The sequence below is a fragment of the Oncorhynchus tshawytscha genome, linkage group LG12 (assembly GCF_018296145.1).
Source record: "Oncorhynchus tshawytscha isolate Ot180627B linkage group LG12, Otsh_v2.0, whole genome shotgun sequence".
Classification (NCBI taxonomy): Eukaryota; Metazoa; Chordata; class Actinopteri; order Salmoniformes; family Salmonidae; genus Oncorhynchus; species Oncorhynchus tshawytscha.
Genome location: NC_056440.1, coordinates 62,702,637 through 62,725,671, shown reverse-complemented (window position 1 = coordinate 62,725,671; position 23,035 = coordinate 62,702,637). Strand labels below are relative to the sequence as shown.

The following is a 23,035-nucleotide window of genomic DNA, read 5'->3' as shown; positions in this document are numbered from 1 at the left end:
GGAAGCTTTCCAATCCTTGGTGATCTCAGACGATATGAAAGAGAGGTTGAACAGGCTGGTAATAGGGGTTGCGACAATGGCAGCGGATAGTTTCAGAAATAGAGGGTCCAGATTGTCAAGCCCAGCTGATTTGTACGGGTCCAGGTTTTGCAGCTCTTTCAGAACATTTGTTATCTGGATTTGGGTAAAGGAGAAGCTGGGGAGGCTTGGGCGAGTAGCTGCGTGGGTGGGGGGCGGAGCTGTTGGCAGAGGTTGGAGTAGCCAGGAGGAAGGCATGGCCAGCCGTTGAGAAATGCTTGTTAAAGTTTTCGATAATCATGGATTTATCGGTGGTGACCGTGTTACCTAGCCTCAGTGCAAGTGCAGTGGGCAGATGGGAGGAGGTGCTCTTGCTCTCCATGGACTTTACAGTGTCCCAGAACTTTTTGGAGTTTGAGCTACAGGATGCAAATTTCTGTCTTGAAGAAGCTGGCCTTCTCTTTCCTGACTGACTGCGTGTATTGGTTCCTGACTTCCCTGAACAGTTGCATATCACGGGGACTATTCAATGCTATTGCAGTCCGCCACAGGATGTTTTTGTGCTGGTCGAGGGCAGTCAGGTCTGGAGTGAACCAAGGGATATATCTGTTCTTAATTCTGCATTTTTTGAATAACCATCCATTACAAAAGCCTTACTCAAATATATTACACGTTATTGTTTAACATTGTAGTTGTGTGGGAGAGAGTCCTCGTGGCCCATTGGGGGTGAGAGGGTTACACATCAGAAGGGGAGGCCATTACAGAGCAGAAACTAACAGCACCATCAGCAGTCCCAGAAGGTGACAGAGAGGACTAGGGCACAGTGCCAGCCCTGGTGACCTGCCTGCATGGGGACACACAAACACAAAAGCAACAATAACTGTATGGAGACAAAGTCAACATCAACTCAACAATAGAATTAGCATACAATTGCATCCTACATCCAACACTCCCTCAAACCTTGAGCTGTCCTTCTTCCACTCGATCCTGATTCCTCTTCTTATTCAGACTCAAAGTTACAAAATATACATGCTGAAAGTATGTACTGACATAATACGCATCTAATTTAATTACCCTCGACTAAGATCAAGACAATGTTAACTTCAGTGAAATTTGCTAGATAGGTAGCCTAGTGGTGCAAGATCGAATTCCCGAGCTGACAAGGAAAATTTTGTCGTTCTGCCCCTGAAAAAGGCTGTTCCTAGGCCATCATTGAAAATAAGAATGTGTTCTTAACGGACTTGCCTAGTTTTAAAAAAAGAAGACATAGCTATCAGCTGCACACGTCACAAAATCAATCGCTGTTTATAGGAGAAACATTCTGGGCTGGGTCAAACACGACATGGACACAAAGAAAAACAACAATTTGATAGGAGGCAATACAAAACATGGAAGATAAACTGACATGTGTTTTTGAATCCTCACACTTGTCTGCCCGGATGAGGGACACAGCCAGAATGGTGTCAGTCCTTCAACCTTCACCAAAGATGACATGGCCATATCTGGGAGGCCAGCTGCAGATAGTAACAAGTTAAGAGGATTTGAAACTAATTTCAGGCACTAGACATATTTGTGGTAGCAAAACAACAAAAGGCATGTTGCACCTGCCAGTGCTCCAACCTCAATGAAGACCTCATGGCGCCAGGAGCTTATGGGTCCAAAAGCCAGGCTATGGCTCAGCAGTCCCGGTAAAGCTGCTGCTCTTCTGAACAGGTCAGCCTCAGACGGCCCAGCTTGAAGCCACCGCGCCCCCATCTTGGCACTCCTATCATAGTAAAAAATGTTTTGGAAGTTATAGAAATGCATTTATTAATGTCTACATTTATTTTTGCCATGTTTATTCTATTAGTCACCTTAATGCATACTTTTAAATTATATTATGTGAGCTTAACATAAAATATATAGATGTTTTGTGTCCCCTTAAAGTATACATTTTAGAAAGTACACATTTTACTGTCCCCACTACAACAACAAAAATACATGCAATTTTGTCTTTGAAACATTTAATTGAAATCCTTTGAATTCCATTCATTCCTTAGCAAGACTGATTCTTCTGGGGAGTGCCGACCTGGTCCTTTCAAAGCCGCTCATTGGCCAATACAATCCAGGGTTTATATGGGTTTTTCTATAAACTAAGGTTCCAGTGAGGATTTTCTACACTGGACAACTTGTTACAGCTGTTTGTAAGTAATCAATAAGAATGCCATTTTTTTTATGTCATTACATTAACATAAGGGGGATCATAGCTATAGTCAAAAAAATTCACAAGTTTATTTAAACCTACTGTATGTTTAACCTTTTATCATGGTTGGTGTCTTGACTGATTTGTCCAAAATAGTGTGTCATAAAACATGACTTTTCTGTCCTTGCATTTATGGCAGTGTAAGTTATTGTTATATAATATATTAAGCATGATCAGCTAAATTAGCCATTACACTTGAACCCTGTAAGAATCCTGTATCTAGCTGTCGGACAGTTTTTTTGTATAGTGATCTCAGAAATGCAGTGTAACTACATAATTTAGTATTTCCTTATGTTGTGGGTAAAAACAGTTTTCCCAAATAATGTATGCATTGCAAAATCGAATGTTTCTGACCGAAAGAGTCACCCTACCTACAGTTGAAGTCGGACGTTTACATACACTTAGGTTGGAGTCATTTAAAACTCATTCTTCAACCACTCCACAAATTTCTTGTAAACAAACTATAGTTTTGGAAAGTCGCAAGTCTCCTTTGTGCATGACAAGTAATTTTTCCAACAATTGTTTACAGACAGATTATTTCACTGTATCACAATTCCAGTGGGTCAGAAGTTTACATACACTAAGTTGACTGTGCATTTAAACAGCTTGAAAATTCCAGAAAATTATTGTCATGGCTTTAGAATCCTCTGATAGGTTAATTGACATAATTTGAGTTAATTGGAGGTTTACCTGTGGATGTATTTCAAGGCTACATTCAAACTCAGTGCCTCTTTGCTTGACATCATGGCAAAATCAAAAGAAATCAGCCAAGACCTCCACAAGTCTGGTTCATCCTTGGGAGCAATTTCCAAACGCCTGACGATACCACGTTCATCTGTACGAACAATATTATGCAAGTACACTGGTCAAAAAAGTAAAGGGAACACTTAAACAACACAATGTAACTCCAAGTCAATCACACTTCTGTGAAATCAAACTGTCCACTTAGGAAGCAACACTGACAATACATTTCACATACTGTTGTGCAAATGGGATAGACAATAGGTGAAAATTATAGGCAATTAGCAAGACACCCCCAATAAAGGAGTGGTTCTGCAGGTGGGGACCACAGACCACTTCTCAGTTCCTATGCTTCCTGGCTGATGTTTTGGTCACTTGAATGCTGGCGGTGCTTTCACTGTAGTGGTAGCATGAGATGGAGTCTACAACCCACACAAGTGGCTCAGGTAGTGCAGCTCATCCAGGATGGCACATCAATGCGAGCTGTGGCAAGAAGGTTTGCTGTGTCTGTCAGCGTGGTGTCCAGAGCATGGAGGCGCTACCAGGAGACAGGCCAGTACATCAGGAGATGTGGAGGAGGCCGTAGGAGGGCAACAACCCAGCAGCAGGACCGCTACCTCCGCCTTTGTGCAAGGAGGAGCACTGCCAGAGCCCTGCAAAATGACCTCCAGCAGGCCACAAATGTGCAGAAACAGACTCCATGAGGGTGGTATGAGGGCCTGACGTCCACAGGTGGGGGTTGTGCTTTACAGCCCAACACCGTGCAGGACGTTTGGCATTTGCCAGAGAACACCAAGATTGGCAAATTCGCCACTGGCGTCCTGTGCTCTTCACAGATGAAAGCAGGTTCACACTGAGCACGTGACACGTGAGTCTGGAGACGCCGTGGAGAACGTTCTGCTGCCTGCAACATCCTCCAGCATGACCGGTTTGGCAGTGGGTCAGTCATGGTGTGGGGTGGCATTTCTTTGTGGGGGGCCGCACAGCCCTCCATGTGCTCGCCAGAGGTAGCCTGACTGCCATTAGGTACCGAGATGAGATCCTCAGACCCCTTGTGAGACCATATGCTGGTGCGGTTGGCCCTGGGTTCCTCCTAATGCAAGACAATGCTAGACCTCATGTGGCTGGAGTGTGTCAGCAGTTCCTGCAAGAGGAAGGCATTGATGCTATGAACTGGCCCGCCCGTTCCCCAGACCTGAATCCAATTGAGCACATCTGGGACATCATGTCTCGCTCCATCCACCAACGCCACGTTGCACCACAGACTGTCCAGTAGTTGGCGGATGCTTTAGTCCAGGTCTGGGAGGAGATCCCTCAGGAGACCATCCGCCACCTCATCAGGAGCATGCCCAGGCATTGTAGGGAGGTCATACAGGCACGTGGAGGCACCACACACTACTGAGCCTCATTTTGACTTTTTTTAAGGACATTACATCAAAGTTGGATCAGCCTGTAGTGTGGTTTTCCATTTTAATTTTGAGTGTGACTCCAAATCCAGACCTCCATGGGTTGATCAATTTGATTTCCATTGATAATTTGTGTGTGATTTTGTTGTCAGCACATTCAACTATGCAAAGAAAAAAGTATTTCATAAGAATATTTCATTCATTCAGATCTAGGATGTGTTATTTTAGTGTTCCCTTTATTTTTTTGAGCAGTGTATAAACACCATGGGACCACGGAGCCGTCATACCGCTTAGGAAGGAGACGCGTTCTGTCTCCTAGAGATGAATGTACTGTGGTGCGAAAAGTGCAAATCAATCCCAAAAAAACAGCAAAGGACCTTGTGAAGATGCTGGAGGAAACAGGTACAAAAGTATCTATATCCACAGTAAAACAAGTCCTATTACCACATAAATTAAAAGGCCGCTAACTTGAAAAGCAACTGCTCCAAAACCACCATAAAAAAGCCAGACTACGGTTTGCAACTGCACATGGGGACAAAGATTGTACTTTTAAGAGAAATGTCCTCTGGTTTGATGAAACAAAAATATAACTGTTTGGCCATAATGACCATCGTTATGTTTGGAGGAAAAAGCGGGAGGCTTGCAAGCTGAAGAACACCATCCCAACCGTGAAGCACGGGGGTGGCAGCAACATGTTGTGGGGGTGCTTTGCTGCAGGAGGGACTGGTGCACTTCACAAAATTAATGCATCATGAGGGAGGACAATTATGTGGATATATTGAAGCAACATCTTAAGACATCAGTCAGTAAGTTAAAGCTTGGTCGCAAATGGGTCTTCCAAATGGATGATGACCCCAAGCATACTTCCAAAGTTGTGGCAAAATGGCTGAAGGACAACAAAGTCAAGGTATTAGAGTGGCCATCACAAAGCCCTGACCACAAAGCCCTGAAAATGTGTGGGCAGAACTGAAAAAGCGTGTGCGAGGAAGGAGGCCTACAAACCTGACTCAGTTACACCAGCTCTGCCAGGAGGAATGGGCCAAAATTCACCCAACTTATTGTGGGAAGCTTGTGGATGGCTACCCAAAACGTTTGACCTAAGTTAAACAATTAAAGGCAATGCTACCAAATACTAATTGAGTGTATGTACATTTCTGACCCACTGGGAATGTGATGAAAGAAATAAACGCTGAAATAAATCATTCCCTCTACTATTATTCTGACATTTCACATTCTTAAAATAAAGTGGTGATCCTAACTGACCTAAAACGGGGAAATTTTACTTAGATTAAATGTCAGGAATTGTGAAAAACTGAGTGTAAATGTATCTGGCTAAGGTGTATGTAAACTTCCGACTTCAACTGTAAGACAGAGGTCTCAATGTGAGACAGAGTGGCACTCTCGTGTGACCTGCCCCACTTTGAGAAAACCCAGGAAGTACTGAATAACAAACTGCTGCCTCTCAAACAGCTGTGTCTGTTCACACTGGTCCTGGCCCTGAATGCAGAGGGCTCTGACTCAAACAGCCTCGCTATACGCCCCTGGGTCATTAGGGTCATCAGCCTGACTAGGGGCCAACAGGCCAAGGCAGCATAGCACCTGGACACCTCTAGGAGTCCTGTCAGTGGACACCTGCAGGATTCTTTTACAAATCCATCCTTTCCTGATTCCTGGTGTCGTGTGGCAATTGTAACACCTCTCAATAACTTTAAGGACACCCAAATGAATGAATCATGACAATGGTCAAATCAATTGCAAAGGAACTAACCTTGAATAAATAATGGAAATTATGTGTTAAAGACGGAGGGAAAAGTAAAGCAGGAAACGCACCTGGGGAACCTGCTGCAGCGTCGCTTTGGGAAGGAAGAAAAATAATCATCTGTCCACTTGATTGAGTGTCTTCAGGGCTCCAGTTCTGAACGGGGCTAAGAGCGCACAAAAAGGCTCATTTTTCATTTGATGTGAGGAGACAAGAGTTATCACGAAAGGTTAAATGGGGTGTGTGGGGTGGTTGTTTAAGAGGGTGCTACAGTACCCGAAGGTGCGACGTTGTCCCTCTTGCTGCTGTTGTAGCAGAACTCTGAGGAACTCCAGGCTCTCCACAATGAAGCTCCGCACCAGCTGCACAAACACCTCATCCACTACATAGGTCACCATGATGCCCAGTGAGCAGAACTCATCCTCAGTGAACTCTCCTGTGTACATGTCCTGGGGGAGAGAACATTTTCAATTTATACCTGTAGATTATTTTCAACATAAACATTTCAAATCGAAGACACCAAAGTTAAACCCCAGTCTTAATGTGTTGGCAGTAATGGGGTACAGGAGAGGGTACTGACAAGTCTCTGCTCCATCTTGTCCACCAGAATATCCTGTTTTGTACTGGGTAGGAGCAGGACGTGATGGGAGTCCTGCACAATCATCTTCCTTGAAATTATCCGTCATGTCAGCAGGGAACTTCTTAATAGTGCTCACCCTGCAAATGCACACAGACAAGAGCATGCACACACACACACAGGAACACACACACACACAACGTTGACAGTGATGCATTGTTGATGCTCAAACCATCTGTAGTGATGATTAATGGCAGTAAGACCGACTCACGGCAGGGCCAGAGCGATCTGAGCGCCAATGTCTCCCAGCAGCTCAAAGAAGAAGTCAAAGTAGTACAGCTCCGCGATGAAACAAAAGCATGAGGGTTGTCAATTACGCTTATATAACATATCTTTATACCTAACAGTGGAACCATGCAAAATGTTAACCACATTCCTCTGAGCTAGTTAATTGAGTTAAGTATTTGCTCATGTACCAGTGAGGAATGGAGGAACAGACTGCTCTTTCATGAATGCAATGACACTCCACATTGAGGAAAATGATGGCTTGTCCCGGATGAGCTGTCGCAGGGCTGTGCAGCTTACACCTCAAGAAATGCTTCCAAGGGCACTGTATAACCAGAGAGACAAAATAGATTACAAATATGAATGGGAGCACATTCACAAGAGGTTAGTAATAAATCAACTGCAGCTATGTTTCACATAGATGTGCACTCACAGAAACGTCTCAGTGGAAAGATTGGGCATGGTCTTCACTGCTTCTTTAAAAATAGTTTTAGCCTGGGAAAAGAAACCAGAAGTGATCATTAGTATTGATCACAAACCATCTCCCAACACACATAGAGAAAGCCAGAGAGAGAATACCCTGCAGTCCTATAGAGGTCAGTAGCACAGCATTGTTGTGCTTTGCCACTTCACAGTGTGCATAAACATGCAGGATGAGGGCGCTGTCATTTAATGGTGCTGGCAGGCCGCCCTCAGGCCCATTAGTAGCAACAGACAGGGGATTATAGGGCAGCTTTCATGGCCAGTGTGGTGAAACAGCGCAGCGCAAAGCTAGCAGCAGGGCCATTACCAGTCTGAGACACCACCACATAGTGGCAGCTGGGACCTGGTGTGTGTGTTGACAGTCACAGATACGCTGTGTGTGTTCAGAACATAGAACAGCCTATTTAAACAGTCAGGGCAGGGGTTGTACAACAGGCCGACCTCTCCACTGACGGTTAATTATTTAACATCTAATCAAGACTGTGTCATACACACCTCTGCATGACAGAGGAGAGACCCACATTTTGTAACATGCTGACACTCAGAAATCCTTTTCAAATCTCTACATTTCTTTGGGTGAATAAAATCACTGAGTATTTAGGGATAGATAGATGTTCCTATACTGATATGCATGAATTGTATCCCCTTGAAAACGACTTGCAGGTCACAGGTATTGCTGGAGCAGAGAGGGCATGAGTCAGCTCATAGACGTTACCTACCTGAGTGTTCCAGGCTCGTCTTCCTGCCAAGGTCCTGTTGGTCAACAGCAGACTAGCCCTGGTCAGCACACTGAGTAGAGGGGTGCTGGGGAGTAGGGGCTCCACCTTATCCAACCAGCCAGTCACCTCTGGTGAGCCCTGGACAAAGGTCAACACAACACAGACAGAGTATAGTGACTAAACGACACCAATTCAAAGATAAACATGTAGATATAAAGTGGATTTCAATGGTGACTAAATAGGCTTCTGACAAACACTATCGGTACACAAAATATGTTGGTGGAATGTAAATACATGTTCACAAACCATTTAAAAAAATTATCGGGCAAACAAAAAAGAGGGGTAATTTCAAACGTCTCAGAGTGACCTCATTCATACATAGTTGGCACCTCCTCTCTAAGAAACAGCCCAATTCTGAGCCTGCCCAGTGTGTCAGTCTATACCTGGCTCGGGTCCTTATGGAGCATACAGCTCCAGCTGGCACAGGGCCACAGCACCCCTATCTGACTGTCAGGCAGGGCAAGAAGCCTGGGTACACCTGGGCATGCCAGCTGTGGTCCCCCTCTACACTCCACCTTGCTCTCCTCCTCTCCATTGGTTATGGTCATGCATGCATACTGACAGAGCCTTGTAAACATACCGCCCACTGAGCCAAGAGTAGCAGCGTACTGCCGAAGCCATGTTACTGTGTACCTTGTCGATTGTCTTAATTTAGTATGAGTGAGCATGTCGCTGTTTGTGAGGATGGGGGTCTGTGTTGGTGTGTCCCTCTAAGGCCGTACCCAGAGTTAGGTGGTGATGGTGTTGGCCTGTGGGGGGGGTTGAGGCCGGGCATGTGCAGGGCGACGTCAGAAAGAGAGGACAGCAGGATGTCAGAGGGCAAGCTCCACAGAGTCTCAACCTTCACCCCACTCACCAGAGAGCCCAGCTTCTGCAGCTGCCCCAGCTAGAAGGGCCACAAGGAGGGAGAGAGCAGGAAAGAGCGAGAAGGGAAGGTTGGGGATATGAAAGCGTGTGTGGTGGGGGGGATGGAGAAAGAGGGATCGTCTATTTCTAACTCATCATTCAAACACTTTTAATAATGCAAAAATCTGTTAAAGGAAACTAGATACAAAAGATCTGACAAATTGTCCTTGCTCTTTGTAACACTATACAGCTATTAGATACTTCGCTAATACAGGTAGAGTCATCTGGTGTATAATGAATTAAGGAAACACACATCTTGACAGGGTTGTGTGGTTTGCCATGGTGATAGTGTGTGTCCTTGAGTCACCCCTGGCTGGACTGCTCTAGGCTTTAGGCCAGCTGGCTCAGAATGGACCATTACTATGCACAGAACCATTACACTGAAACAGAGACATCCTCAAACATCTAGCATACCATATCAGAGACAATATGCAACCCTGTTTACAATCCCTTTCTGAAACAGAAAGCCATGTCCTTCAAAAACAGAAATAATACTGTTGTTTAGAGACACTTTGTCCACAATTACACTGGCCTAGGATAACATCACAAAAAGAAGATGGAACAAATCATTATGACCGGTCTTAACTCTTTTATTAATATCTGTATAATTGAAATGGAAACTACTTGGGAAAATGAAGAAAATCCCACTGGGCTCAAAACAAAAGCTTTATTTTCTGCTTCTGTTTCCCCACCCTACCATTCCATTGACTAAGGCCCCTTATGGCGCATGGCAGGCAGCAGCCATGAGGCACACGTTGAAAATGTGGGGTTAGTTGTGCTTCTGTAATCAAAGGGTCAAGGCACCTCCAGAACCCCCCTCACCTCATCTGGGGTCAGACTGCTGCAGACTGGCTGCTTGTCATCGGTCACAAAGCCCCTACTAACCAACCCCCATAATCATCCCCACCCTCTGTTACTGAAGCCGGGCAGCACTGAACAAACCCAATCACGTTCACACATTTTTACAGTGTACGTTTTATCAGCTGTTATACAATATGATAAAAACACAGGAATTTTAACTGCACTGGGCCTTTAAGGTCAATGACTTAATAAAATTAACCCAGTACCAGGACCAGGACCAGTGGCGTACCGCAGTTTCGTGGAGCACTCAGCAAGGTCTGAGAAAGGTCTAAGCATTTCTTATGGGGGAAAATAGCTAACATCCTACAATTCAACACATTTTGCCATGGGGCAAATTAGATTTTTTTTTGCTGTTTTATAGCTAATATCATGCTATTTTGCATTTTTAAAACTAATTTCCTCCAATTATTGCAGGAGCTGCAGGAGGCTGTAGTATGCCAGTGACCAGGACATCTAAGCCAAAAACCTAGTTGCCTCTGCCAGGAGGTTGAAATTTGGCCACAAGTGGATCTTTGAGCAAGACAACAACCCGAAGCACACATCGAAATCCAAAGAAATGGTTAATTAACCCCCCAAAAATCAAAATTTTGCCATGGCCATCTCAGTCTCCAGATGAACCCCATTGAAACCTGTGGTTTGAGTTTAAGAGGGCAGTCCATTAGCAAAAACAAAGGATATCAAGGATATGGAAAGATTCTGTATTGAGGAATAAGATCCCTCCCAATGTGTTCTCCAATCTCATAAAAACATTATCCAAGGTTAGGGATTGAAAGGTACTGAGAAAATAAGTATTGCTTATTAAACAAAATATTTTTCTTTGCGCAATAGTATAAATAGAAATTCTGTATACAATACAGCTCAGTATTTGTATTATTTAATTTATACAGTCTTTTTTGCTCATCTTTATCATGGCTGACAATTATTTTGGATCTTACTTTACGTGCAACGATCATATTCACATTTTAAGCATTGAAAGATCACTCACTTTTCTTCACATAGCCAACCATAATTCATGCATTCTGACGTTTACTTTCTGAACATTGGCTATGGCCACAACCACTGACACAATGGAGACCACTGACGAGTGCCTGGCTGTGGCGGCTCTGGTATCACAGAGGTGTCTTATCTGTTACCTGAGCAGGTGAGAGGTGCTGGAAGCTGTGAAAGGGCAGGTAGACGATCAGGTTACCAGTGTCCCTGATGAAGGAGGGGCCGCCGGCTGTCATGTTGAGGGAGCTGAGGGCTCGGCTGTACCACCTCCCAAGGCCCTGCGCTACTCCACCGACAGGCTCCTGATGTTGCCGTTGATGGTATTTCTCCTGAAGAAAGCGAGAGCGAGCAGAGGAATGTAGGACATAGTTGTTGTTTACCTGAACAAAAAGCAGAGAGCAAAACATGACTGGGAAAGCACATCTCTTTCAGAGACTCAAATGACCCAATATAAATGAAGGCCAAAGCAGTAGTTTCAATAGAAAATGACTCCAATATTGGGAGTCTGTTTGTGTCTGAATAGAGCGGGTATTTTACTGTGCTAGTCCATGACCTTTGACTCTAGAATAATAAGAGTTCTATAGCCATTCAGTACTATATGTACATCTATAATGCAGAAACCAACACACAAAGACATCTTGGCTCATGATGACTTGTATCAGAAGCCTACTTCACTTACACAATGAGGTTGGTCTGTAAGGGGGGCAGCGATGTCAGACTGGATGTCTGCAGGGTTGACCAGGGAAAGTAGGGGTACCAGTTCAGGAAAGAGGCTCCTGTCCCTGACCAAGTGGGTATGAAAAAGCACAGATACCATGGTGCCTAGGTAGTTATCTGTAAGCTGGGACAGAGAGAGAGGTTAAGTGATTATCCTGTGTGAACATAGAACTGAAAAGGTTTCGCTACATTATTTTATAAAAATGTATTCAAATCAGGTTGTCCCATTGAGGTCAAGTGACCTCAGTATTTTCCATGGAAGACCTGTCTAAGAGGACAACTGATATAAAGTGTGTTGTATTACATGCAATGTTCCCTGGTTCCTGCTGAAGTACTGCAGTATCTGTCGGACTGTGGTGATGTATAATCACTGCACTCAGAATGGTCGGAGGGATACGGAAATACTCCTGTAACAGAATCACACCACGTACTAAAACCAAGCACCCATAAGCCAGACAAGAATATCATAAAAACTGTCACCAAGTAACAATAAACAAACTAAAAAATCTCTACATTACAAATACTCATACCTAGCCATCACTATGCCTTGAGACATCTCCAGACGTGTGTGAAGAATTTACACTCCCCTACATATTTATTTGGACAGTCATGGTAAACATTTTACTTTGGATCTATAATCCAGCATTTTGATTTGACGTCAAGTATTTTATGAGGCGACAGTACAGAATGTCACCTTCTATTTGAGGGTATTTCCATACATACAATGGGGAGAACAAGTATTTGATAACCTGCGAAATCGGCAGTGTTTCCTACTTAAAGCATGTAGAGGTCTGTCATTTTTATCATAGGTACACATCAACTGTGAGAGACAGAATCTAAAACAAAAATCCAGAAAATCACATTGTATGATTTTTAAGTAATTAATTTGCATTTTATTTTTATTTTTTTATTTCACCTTTATTTAACCAGGTAGGCTAGTTGAGAACAAGTTCTCATTTACAACTGCGACCTGGCCAAGATAAAGCATAGCAGTGTGAGCAGACAACACAGAGTTACACATGGAATAAACAAATTAACAAGTCAATAACACAGTAGAAAACAAAGGGGGAGTCTATATACAATGTACAATGTGTGCAAAAGGCATGAGGAGGTAGACGAATAGTTACAATTTTGCAGATTAACACTGGAGTGATATATGATCAGATGGTCATGTACAGGTAGAGATATTGGTGTGCAAAAGAGCAGAAAAGTAAATAAATAAAAACAGTATGGGGATGAGGTAGGTGAAATTGGGTGGGCTATTTACCAATAGACTATGTACAGCAGCAGCGATCGGTTAGCTGCTCAGATAGCTGATGTTTGAAGTTGGTGAGGGAGATAAAAGTCTCCAACTTCAGCGATTTTTGCAATTCGTTCCAGTCACAGGCAGCAGAGTACTGGAACGAAAGGTGGCCAAATGAGGTGTTGGCTTTAGGGATGATCAGTGAGATACACCTGCTGGAGCGCGTGCTACGGATGGGTGTTGCCATCGTGACCAGTGAACTGAGATAAGGCGGAGCTTTACCTAGCATGGACTTGTAGATGACCTGGAGCCAGTGGGTCTGGCGACGAATATGTAGCGAGGGCCAGCCGACTAGAGCATACAAGTCGCAGTGGTGGGTGGTATAAGGTGCTTTAGTGACAAAACGGATGGCACTGTGATATACTGCATCCAGTTTGCTGAGTAGAGTGTTGGAAGCCATTTTGTAGATGACATGACGAAGTCGAGATGACGCCGAAGTCGAGGATTGGTAGGATAGTCAGTTTTACTAGGGTAAGCTTGGCGGCGTGAGTGAAGGAGGCTTTGTTGCGGAATAGAAAGCCGACTCTTGATTTGATTTTTGATTGGAGATGTTTGATATGAGTCTGGAAGGAGAGTTTGCAGTCTAGCCAGACACCTAGGTACTTATAGGTGTCCACATATTCAAGGTCGGAACCATCCAGGGTGGTGATGCTAGTCGGGCATGCGGGTGCAGGCAGCGATCGGTTGAAAAGCATGCATTTGGTTTTACTAGCGTTTAAGAGCAGTTGGAGGCCACGGAAGGAGTGTTGTATGGCATTGAAGCTTGTTTGGAGGTTAGATAGCACAGTGTCCAATGACGGGCCGAAAGTATATAGAATGGTGTTGTCTGCGTAGAGGTGGATCAGGGAATCGCCCGCAGCAAGAGCAACATCATTGATATACACAGAGAAAAGAGTCGGCCCGAGAAATGAACCCTGTGGTACCCCCATAGAGACTGCTAGAGGACCGGACAGCATGCCCTCCGATTTGACACACTGAACTCTGTCTGCAAAGTAATTGGTGAACCAGGCAAGGCAGTCATCCGAAAAACCGAGGCTACTGAGTCTGCCGATGAGAATATGGTGATTGACAGAGTCGAAAGCCTTGGCAAGGTCGATGAAGACGGCTGCACAGTACTGTCTTTTATCGATGGCGGTTATGATATCGTTTAGTACCTTGAGTGTGGCTGAGGTGCACCCGTGACCGGCTCGGAAGCCAGATTGCACAGCGGAGAAGGTACGGTGGGATTCGAGATGGTCAGTGACCTGTTTGTTGACTTGGCTTTCGAAGACCTTAGATAGGCAGGGCAGGATGGATATAGGTCTGTAACAGTTTGGGTCCAGGGTGTCTCCCCTTTGAAGAGGGGGATGACTGCGGCAGCTTTCCAATCCTTGGGGATCTCAGACGATATGAAAGAGAGGTTGAACAGGCTGGTAATAGGGGTTGCGACAATGGCGGCGGATAGTTTCAGAAATAGGGGGTCCAGATTGTCAAGCCCAGCTGATTTGTACGGGTCCAGGTTTTGCAGCTCTTTCAGAACATCTGCTATCTGGATTTGGGTAAAGGAGAACTTGGAGAGGCTTGGGCGAGGAGCTGCCGGGGGGAGGAGCTGTTGGCCGAGGTTGGAGTAGCCAGGCGGAAGGCATGGCCAGCCGTTGAGAAATGCTTATTGAAGTTTTCGATAATCATGGATTTATCGGTGGTGACCGTGTTACCTAGCCTCAGTGCAGTGGGCAGCTGGGAGGAGGTGCTCTTGTTCTCCATGGACTTCACAGTGTCCCAGAACTTTTTGGAGTTGGAGCTACAGGATGCAAACTTCTGCCTGAAGAAGCTGGCCTTAGCTTTCCTGACTGACTGCGTGTATTGGTTCCGGACTTCCCTGAACAGTTGCATATCACGGGGACTATTCGATGCTATTGCAGTCCGCCACAGGATGTTTTTGTGCTGGTCGAGGGCAGTCAGGTCTGGGGTGAACCAAGGACTGTATCTGTTCTTAGTTCTGCATTTTTTGAACGGAGCATGCTTATCTAAAATGGTGAGGAAGTTACTTTTAAAGAATGACCAGGCATCCTCAACTGACGGGATGAGGTCGATGTCCTTCCAGGATACCCGGGCCAGGTCGATTAGAAAGGCCTGCTCACAGAAGTGTTTTAGGGAGCGTTTGACCGTGATGAGGGGTGGTCGTTTGACTGCGGCTCCGTAGCGGATACAGGCAATGAGGCAGTGATCGCTGAGATCCTGGTTGAAGACAGCAGAGGTGTATTTGGAGGGGCAGTTGGTCAGGATGACGTCTATGAGGGTGCCCTTGTTTACAGAGTTAGGGTTGTACCTGGTGGGTTCCTTGATGATTTGTGTGAGATTGAGGGCATCTAGCTTAGATTGTAGGACTGGCGGGGTGTTAAGCATATCCCAGTTTAGGTCACCTAACAGAACAAACTCTGAGGCTAGATGGGGGGCGATCAATTCACAAATGGTGTCCAGGGCACAGCTGGGAGCTGAGGGGGGTCGGTAGCAGGCGGCAACAGTGAGAGACTTATTTCTGGAGAGAGTAATTTTCAAAATTAGTAATTCGAACTGTTTGGGTATGGACCTGGAAAGTATGACATTACTTTGCAGGCTATCTCTGCAACTCCTCCCCCTTTGGCAGATCTATCTTGACGGAAGATGTTATAGTTGGGTATGGAAATCTCTGAATTTTTGGTGGCCTTCCTGAGCCAGGATTCAGACACAGCAAGGACATCAGGGTTAGCAGAGTGTGCTAGAGCAGTGAGTAAAACAAACTTAGGGAGGAGGCTTCTGATGTTGACATGCATGAAACCAAGGCTTTTACGATCACAGAAGTCAACAAATGAGGGAGCCTGGGGACATGCAGGGCCTGGGTTTACCTCCACATCACCCGCGGAACAGAGAAGGAGTAGTATGAGGGTGCGGCTAAAGGCTATCAAAACTGGTCGCCTAGAGCGTTGGGGACAGAGAATAAGAGGAGCAGGTTTCTGGGCATGGTAGAATATATTCAGGGCATAATGCGCAGACAGGGGTATGGTGGGGTGCGGGTACAGCGGAGGTAAGCCCAGGCACTGGGTGATGATGAGAGAGGTTGTATCTCTGGACATGCTGGTTGTAATGGGTGAGGTCACCGCATGTGTGGGAGGTGGGACAAAGGAGGTATCAGGGGTATGAAGAGTAGAACTAGGGGCTCCATTGTGAACTAAAACAATGATAACTAACCTGAGCAACAGTATACAAGGCATATTGACATTTGAGAGAGACATACAGCGAGGCATACAGTAATCACAGGTGTTGAATTGGGAAAGCTAGCTAAAACAGTAGGTGAGACAACAGCTAATCAGCTAGCATAACAACAGCAGGTAAAATGGCGTTGACTAGGCAACGGGGGCCGACAGATAAAACATAAACAAGCAGAATGGAGTACCGTGATTAATGGACATTGCATGACATACTGTAAGTATTTGATCACCTATCAACCAGTAAGAATTCTGGCTCTCACAGACCTGTTAGTTTTTCTTTAAGAATCCCTACTGTTCTCCACTCATTACCTGTATTAACTGCACCTGTTTGAACTCGTTACCTATATAAAAAACACCTGTCCACACACTCAATCAAACAGACTCCAACCTCTCCACAATGGCCAAGACCAGGGAGCTGTGTAAGGACATCAGGGATAAAATTGTAGACCTGCACAAGGCTGGGATGGGCTACAGGACAATAGGCAAGCAGCTTGGTGAGAAGACAACAACTGTTGGCACAATTATTAGAAAATGGAAGAAGTTCAAGATGACGGTCAATCACCCTCGGTCTGGGGCTCCATGCAAGATCTCACCTCGTGGGGCATCAATGCTCATGAGGAAGGTGAGGGATCAGCCCAGAACTACACGGCAGGACCTGGTGAATGACCTGAAGAAAGCTGGGACCACAGTCTCAAAGAGAACCATTAGTAACACACTACGCCGTCATGGATTAAAATCATGCATCGCACGCAAGGTCCCCCTGCTTAAGCCAGCACATGTCCAGGTCCGTCTGAAGTTTGCTAATGACCATCTGGATGATCCAGAGGAGGAATGGGAGAAGGTCATGTGGTCTGATGAGACAAAAATAGAGCTTTTTGGTCTAAACTCCACTCGCTGTGTTTGGAGAAAGAAGGACAACCCTAAGAACACCATCCCAACCGTGAAGCATGGAGGTGGAAACATCATTCTTTGGGGATGCTTTTCTGCAAAGGGGACACCGTATTGAGGGGAGGATGGATGGGGCCATTTATCGAGAGATCTTGGCCAACAACCTCCTTCCCTCAGTAAAAGCATTGAAGATGGGTCGTGGCTGGGTCTTCCAGCATGACAATGACCCAAAACACACAGCCAGGGCAACTAAGGAGTGGCTCCGTAAGAAGCATCTCAATGTCCTGGCCTAGCCAGTCTCCAGACCTGAACCAAGGAGAAAATCTTTGGAGGGAGCTGAAAGTCCGTATTGCCCAGCGACAGTCCCGAAACCTGAAGGATCTGGAGAAGGTCTGTATGGAGGAGTGGGCCAAAATCCCTGCTGCAGTGTGTGCAAACCTGGTCAAGAACTACAGGAAACATATGATCTCTGTAATTGCAAACAAAGGTTTCTGTACCAAAATATTAAGTTCTGCTTTTCTGAAGTATCAAATGCTTATGTCATGCAATAAAATGCAAATGAATTACCTAAAAATCATACAATGTGATTTTCTGGATTTGTTTTAGAGTCCGTCTCTCACAGTTGAAGTGTACCTATGATAAAAATTACAGACCTCTACATGCTTTGTAAGTAGGAAAACCTGTAAAATCGTCAGTGTATCAAATAAAGTTTGATCTCAAATTCAAAATGCTGGAGTATAGAGCAAAATTAAAAGTTTTAGCTTCACTGTCCAAATAAATACATTGGGGAGTGTATTTGTTAGTACCTATATTACCAGTCACAAATATAAAAAGACCTAATAAATATCAGTCCTACTTCTGTCACCCTGATGAGGAAAAATCCATCACTGGTCACATGTCTTCCTGTCTGCATCAAACTGGTCAGTACTATCTGTTATGGAAAAACAAACAAATCTTCAAGTTTATCATTTGGATGGTTAAAGGTAATAAATCAAGATGGACAACAGCAACACAGTATCAACAACAATAAACATGTGATTAGAGATTAGTGTTGGTATGTCATTTAATCACAATGTCAGTCAGTTCATCTCATCCAGAGGAAGCGATTTAATGTCCCCTATCAATGACAGGTGTGAAACTGTGTACACCATCTGTTGACACAATAGCCCTCATGGTAATTGATATAAACTCAGCAAAAATAAATAAAACGTCTTTCAAAGATAATTCGTAAAAATCCAAATAACTTCACAGATTTTCATTGTAAAGGGTTTCAACACTGTTTCCCATGCTTGTTCAATGAACCATAAACAATTCATGAACATGCACCCGTGGAACGGTCGTTAAAGACACTAACAGCTTACAGACGGTAGGCAATTAAGGTCACAATTACAAAACTTAGGACACTAAAAAGAGGCCTTTCTACTGACTTTCTAAAAACACCAAAAGAAAGATGCCCAGGGTCCCTGCTCATCTGCGTGAATGTGCCTTAGGCATGCTGCAAGGAGGCATGAGGACTGCAGATATGGGCAGGGCAATAAATTGCAATGTCCGTACTGTAAGACGCCTAAGACAGCGCTACAGGGAGACAGGATGGACACCTGATCGTCCTCGCAGTGGCAGACCACATGTAACAACACCTGCACAGGATCGGTACATCCAAACCCCAGAAATGTCCGGGAACTTGCAGGTGCCTTGGTGGAAGAGTGGGGTAGCATCTCACAGAAAGAACTGGCAAACGTGGTGTAGTCCATGAGGAGGAGATGCACAGGCCTTGTGACCTGAGGGAAATGTATAGATGACCACCATTCATTCAGGACCGTTCAATGTAGCAGTTTACAATACACACAATGTTGGAATTCTTTATCTGCAGATAAAGTCTGCCCAGCCCACCTACCCCAAAGCACTGCAGCAGGACCCTCGTTGTCAAGGTTGGTCTCCCTCTCTACATAGAGCACCACAGACCCTAGCACATTGAAGCGGATGTTTTCAGTCACACGTAGGGACGTCATTTGGCTCTCCTCCAGGGCCACCAGCAGCACCATGGTTACACTGGTGGCCTGGTCCACCACAGAGGCCATGTGTGTGGTCAGGAGCCCCTCCAAGCGAGGCTGCAGGGCCTCCACCCCGCAGTGCAGCAGCAGCTGCAGAGCCTGCGTCTGACTGGAGCCTGGCTGACAGGCTAGGCTGAAGTCTGCAGTACAAGTCCAGCCTCCTCACAATGTCTCTGACCAGGCAGGGCTGGGAGTCTGTGGAGGTGCTGTTGGTTTTGCCCTGGCAGTTTCCTTTGGTGTAGTTGGTGCAGAGCGTGCCCACCACTCACAGGCTGGAGGGCTCCTTGGTGAGCAGGGAGAGGAGGCCATTGTTGGTGCAGACGGATGATGCAAAGTTGGCCTGGTCGTAGTCCCAACACAGGGCCAGGAGAGCAGCGTCTAGAAGTGCGCTGCTGCCCAGCTGTGGTACTGGCATTGTTCTACTGGCTTAAACCCTATCAGGCCTCCTCCTTTTCCCCCTCCACCCCCAGGGCCAGTGTGGTTAGCACATTACGCCAATAGCCATGTATTGTCCAGGTTGGCTAGCAGTTTCTGGAGCACACCTTCTGAGTGAAGTTCAGAGAGTCCAGCTCAGCACAGAGAGCCAGGTCAGCCATGTCTACAATGATGGGCTTGTTCCAGTCAGATATTGGCACACCTGGGGCAGGATGTCCTTGGTCTCCTTGTTGACACAGACGGACACGAGCCACTCATCCTGGTCTCTAAGGTGAGCTTCTCAAACAGGGGCATGTTGCAGCACACGTTCTTATTAAAACCCATCTGGTCGTGTTGCCAGCAGAGCTCCACCATTGATGGGTCCACCAGCACCTTGCTCCACTTATCATAGTTGCACCAGTCTGGGATGCTGAACACCACAGGCGGGTTGGTGGGTGGAGAGTTAAGGGAGACAGTGCAGTATTCTCCAACCCATACAGTAGCACTATTACGGAGCAGTTCATTCAGAAAGGTGGCATTGGCACACCTCCAGTACAAAACCCTTGTCATCATTCTGGATGCAGGTGGATAGCAAAAAAACAACCATCACAGTTTGCCAAGCTCAAGTGATACAGCCTTTGTCAATTCTGCCTCCAAACCACAGTCCGTTCTCCCAGACAAAATACACACAAACGTTTGAGGTTTTCTATGAATCCATCTTCTATTAGTGGTCTATACATGGCAAATACACTGCCCAGGACACCATAATAAGCGCTCAAGTCAACGCCCTCTAACATGGTGCCACCTGTCCTGACATTTGATTCCACTGTGAGGATGATGACACTGCTGCCAGTTCAAATCAGTCAGAATACCCAGTATTCATTATTGAAAAGGTGGAAAAATCGTGTATTCGATCTATCAATTCTTCGGTTTCTGTCGAACACGCTGGCGTCCGGGGGACCTTTTCTTGATACAGTGGGTGGCAATGAGCGCACTGGTCTTGCGGCATCGCAAACCATCCCCATAATACAATACACCAACTAGTAGATTACATTTAAGATAAACAAAAACATTAACACTAAAAAACCAATACACAGCATGCTTCAAACAAGTAAATTCGCTTTATAATTATTATCGTATCAAAGTTGTCAGATTGCAAGTAGCCTAACTTACTTACCAAGGATGCGAAGGGCAAAAAATATTTGCATTCTTAACAGCATTCTCAAAGTACATGGGGGAAAATAGCTTGAAAAGTCCACAAAAATGCTAACTATCCAGTGTATTCAGAAATATATTCACATTTAGGCCTATTATCCAGGCGCACTACAAAGGCAATAGTTATGCCAATCATCCTTAGTTCTTTTACATTCCTGGAACCAAAATCAAAACACCGGTCTTTGTCAAAGCAATTTGGTCGTCTCCCTTACATCTGTTCTTGCTTCCCTACTTCAGATTCCTTTTATGCTTTGCCAAGTAGTGGTCCACTTACATAGCGCGCTAAAAGAACATCTCTACCTGCCCCTTCGCCTCCATCACCGCTCCCGTGTCCACCTGCAAATCTATCCATGAGCTAAAAGTAGCTCGATTAGAAACAGCGGCAGGAAAAGAAAAAAAAAAAGTTACGAACAAAAGGGCTGTGAAATGCACATTACGGATTTAGCAAACAAACTTCTGCCGGTTATGAAATATTAATACGTCGTGTTCATTAACTCAGAGATCCTATTAAATTAGTATTCTAATTCCGAATTATGGATTAAACCCTCACAGTGCATTGTCGAACGCGAGCCTCTTCTGTTGAAAGGTCAAAAGCGCTGGAGACACCGGACAGGATGGTGGTTGCCCAAGTCAATTAGTGTGGTTGAACAAAAATATAGAATTGGGGCTGATACTGAACATTTAAAAATGACCTTTTCATGGATGATCATGCCAAGAAATGCTGTCGTCGTTTACAATAAACAAATATTTAATCAACACATCAGAACGTATGAAATAGGCCTATATAAACCTTATCCAATAATACAAATGTTTAATAAATCCTATTCTTATTTTTACCTGAAAATTGCATACCCAAATCTAACTGCCTGTAGCAAGAATATGCATATTCTTGATACCATTTGAAAAGAAACACTGACGTTTGTGGAACTATGCAATTAATGTAGGAGAACACCACATTAGATCTGGTAAAATAAACAATTTTAGAAAGTTTGTTATTATCATCATCTTTGAAACGCAAGGAAGGCCATACATTAAGATAGGAGCCTAGGTGTAATTTAGATTGTCCACAAGATGGCAGCAGTGTACCGCAAAGTTTGACTGATCTCACTACACAATATTTTGCAGCAAGTCTGCCGGAGTATGCCGAATTTGTCAATTTATACATTTAAGTACATAACTAAAGAACATACAAAAATGATATGGTACTAAACATTTTAAGTTTACATACTTCCAGAAAGTCACAGATCAAGATGGGTGGGAGGGAGGGGGTGGAGCCAGAGACAGCAGTGGGGTCAAACTGTAAACCCAATTCCCAGCTCTGGGACCTTCAGGATGACACATTCAGTAATCTTGCTCTGATTTAAGTACATCATTTACCTTCAGAGGTGAATGTATCAAACCAGCTGCCATGTGTTTTGTTGTGCACCAGTCTAAAACAATAGCATGTTATTTTTTTTTTGTAATAGCTACTGTAAATTGGACACTGCAGTTAGATTAACAACAATTTAAGCTTTCTGCCCATATAAGACATGTCTATGTCCCCGAAAGTTGGCTGTTGTATACAACGTTTTCTAGTCACATTATCGCATATCGAGCATTAATCATCCCGGTTTAGGGATACTGATCCCGTAGAGGTTTTAAGTAGGCTATTTAGTCTGGTGTTTGATATAGGCTCAAATAGGATAAGGGACTATATGTTCAAGAGTGGCTAGTTTCTCAGTGTTTTAATAGCTGGAAACCAGTAGGCCTGCCTACCCGCACCTGCCCCCCCCCCATAAAAATATCTTCCTTTCTCAGTAAAATGAATGGAGAATCTATAGCCCTCTAACTCAACACAGCCAGTTCCACTGCATTTTTTCCATTGTTACCCCCTAATCTGGGACTGATTTAGACCAGGAACATCAGATGCAATTAATTATCAGGTAGAACAGAAAACCAGCAGGCTCCAGACCACATAGGGTAAGAGTTGAATACCCATATCTAGAGTAGGGTTTCCCCAAACTCAGTCCTGGGGTCCAACTGGGTGCACGTTTTGTTTTTGCCCTCATGCCACACAGCTGATTTAAAAGAACTCATCATGCTTTGATGATTTTAATCAGCTGTGTAGTGCTAGTGCCAAAACCAAAACTTCCACCCAGGGGACCCCAAGGACAGAGTTTGGGAAACCCTGGTC

At 44.8% G+C, this 23,035-nt stretch overlaps 1 long non-coding RNA gene across 7 annotated transcripts; it reads right to left on the bottom strand.

Moving 5' to 3' along the window:
• Positions 1-575: 575 nt before the first annotated feature.
• Positions 576-22,812, bottom strand: LOC112263634. Of its 7 annotated transcripts, none has more exons than XR_002955520.2 (14): positions 20,825-22,812; positions 18,039-18,113; positions 12,069-12,171; positions 11,727-11,888; positions 11,191-11,427; positions 9,013-9,176; positions 8,231-8,368; positions 7,462-7,523; positions 6,747-7,353; positions 6,443-6,615; positions 6,238-6,332; positions 1,623-1,783; positions 1,424-1,532; positions 576-862 (listed from the first exon to the last, which is right to left on the bottom strand). It is a non-coding gene; the product is annotated as an uncharacterized LOC112263634 (long non-coding RNA). The 7 variants fall into 7 exon arrangements; XR_006084714.1 differs by having other exon boundaries at positions 576-1,532; positions 6,747-6,883; positions 7,015-7,353; XR_006084717.1 differs by having other exon boundaries at positions 576-1,532; positions 6,747-6,883; positions 7,220-7,353.
• Positions 22,813-23,035: the final 223 nt, after the last annotated feature.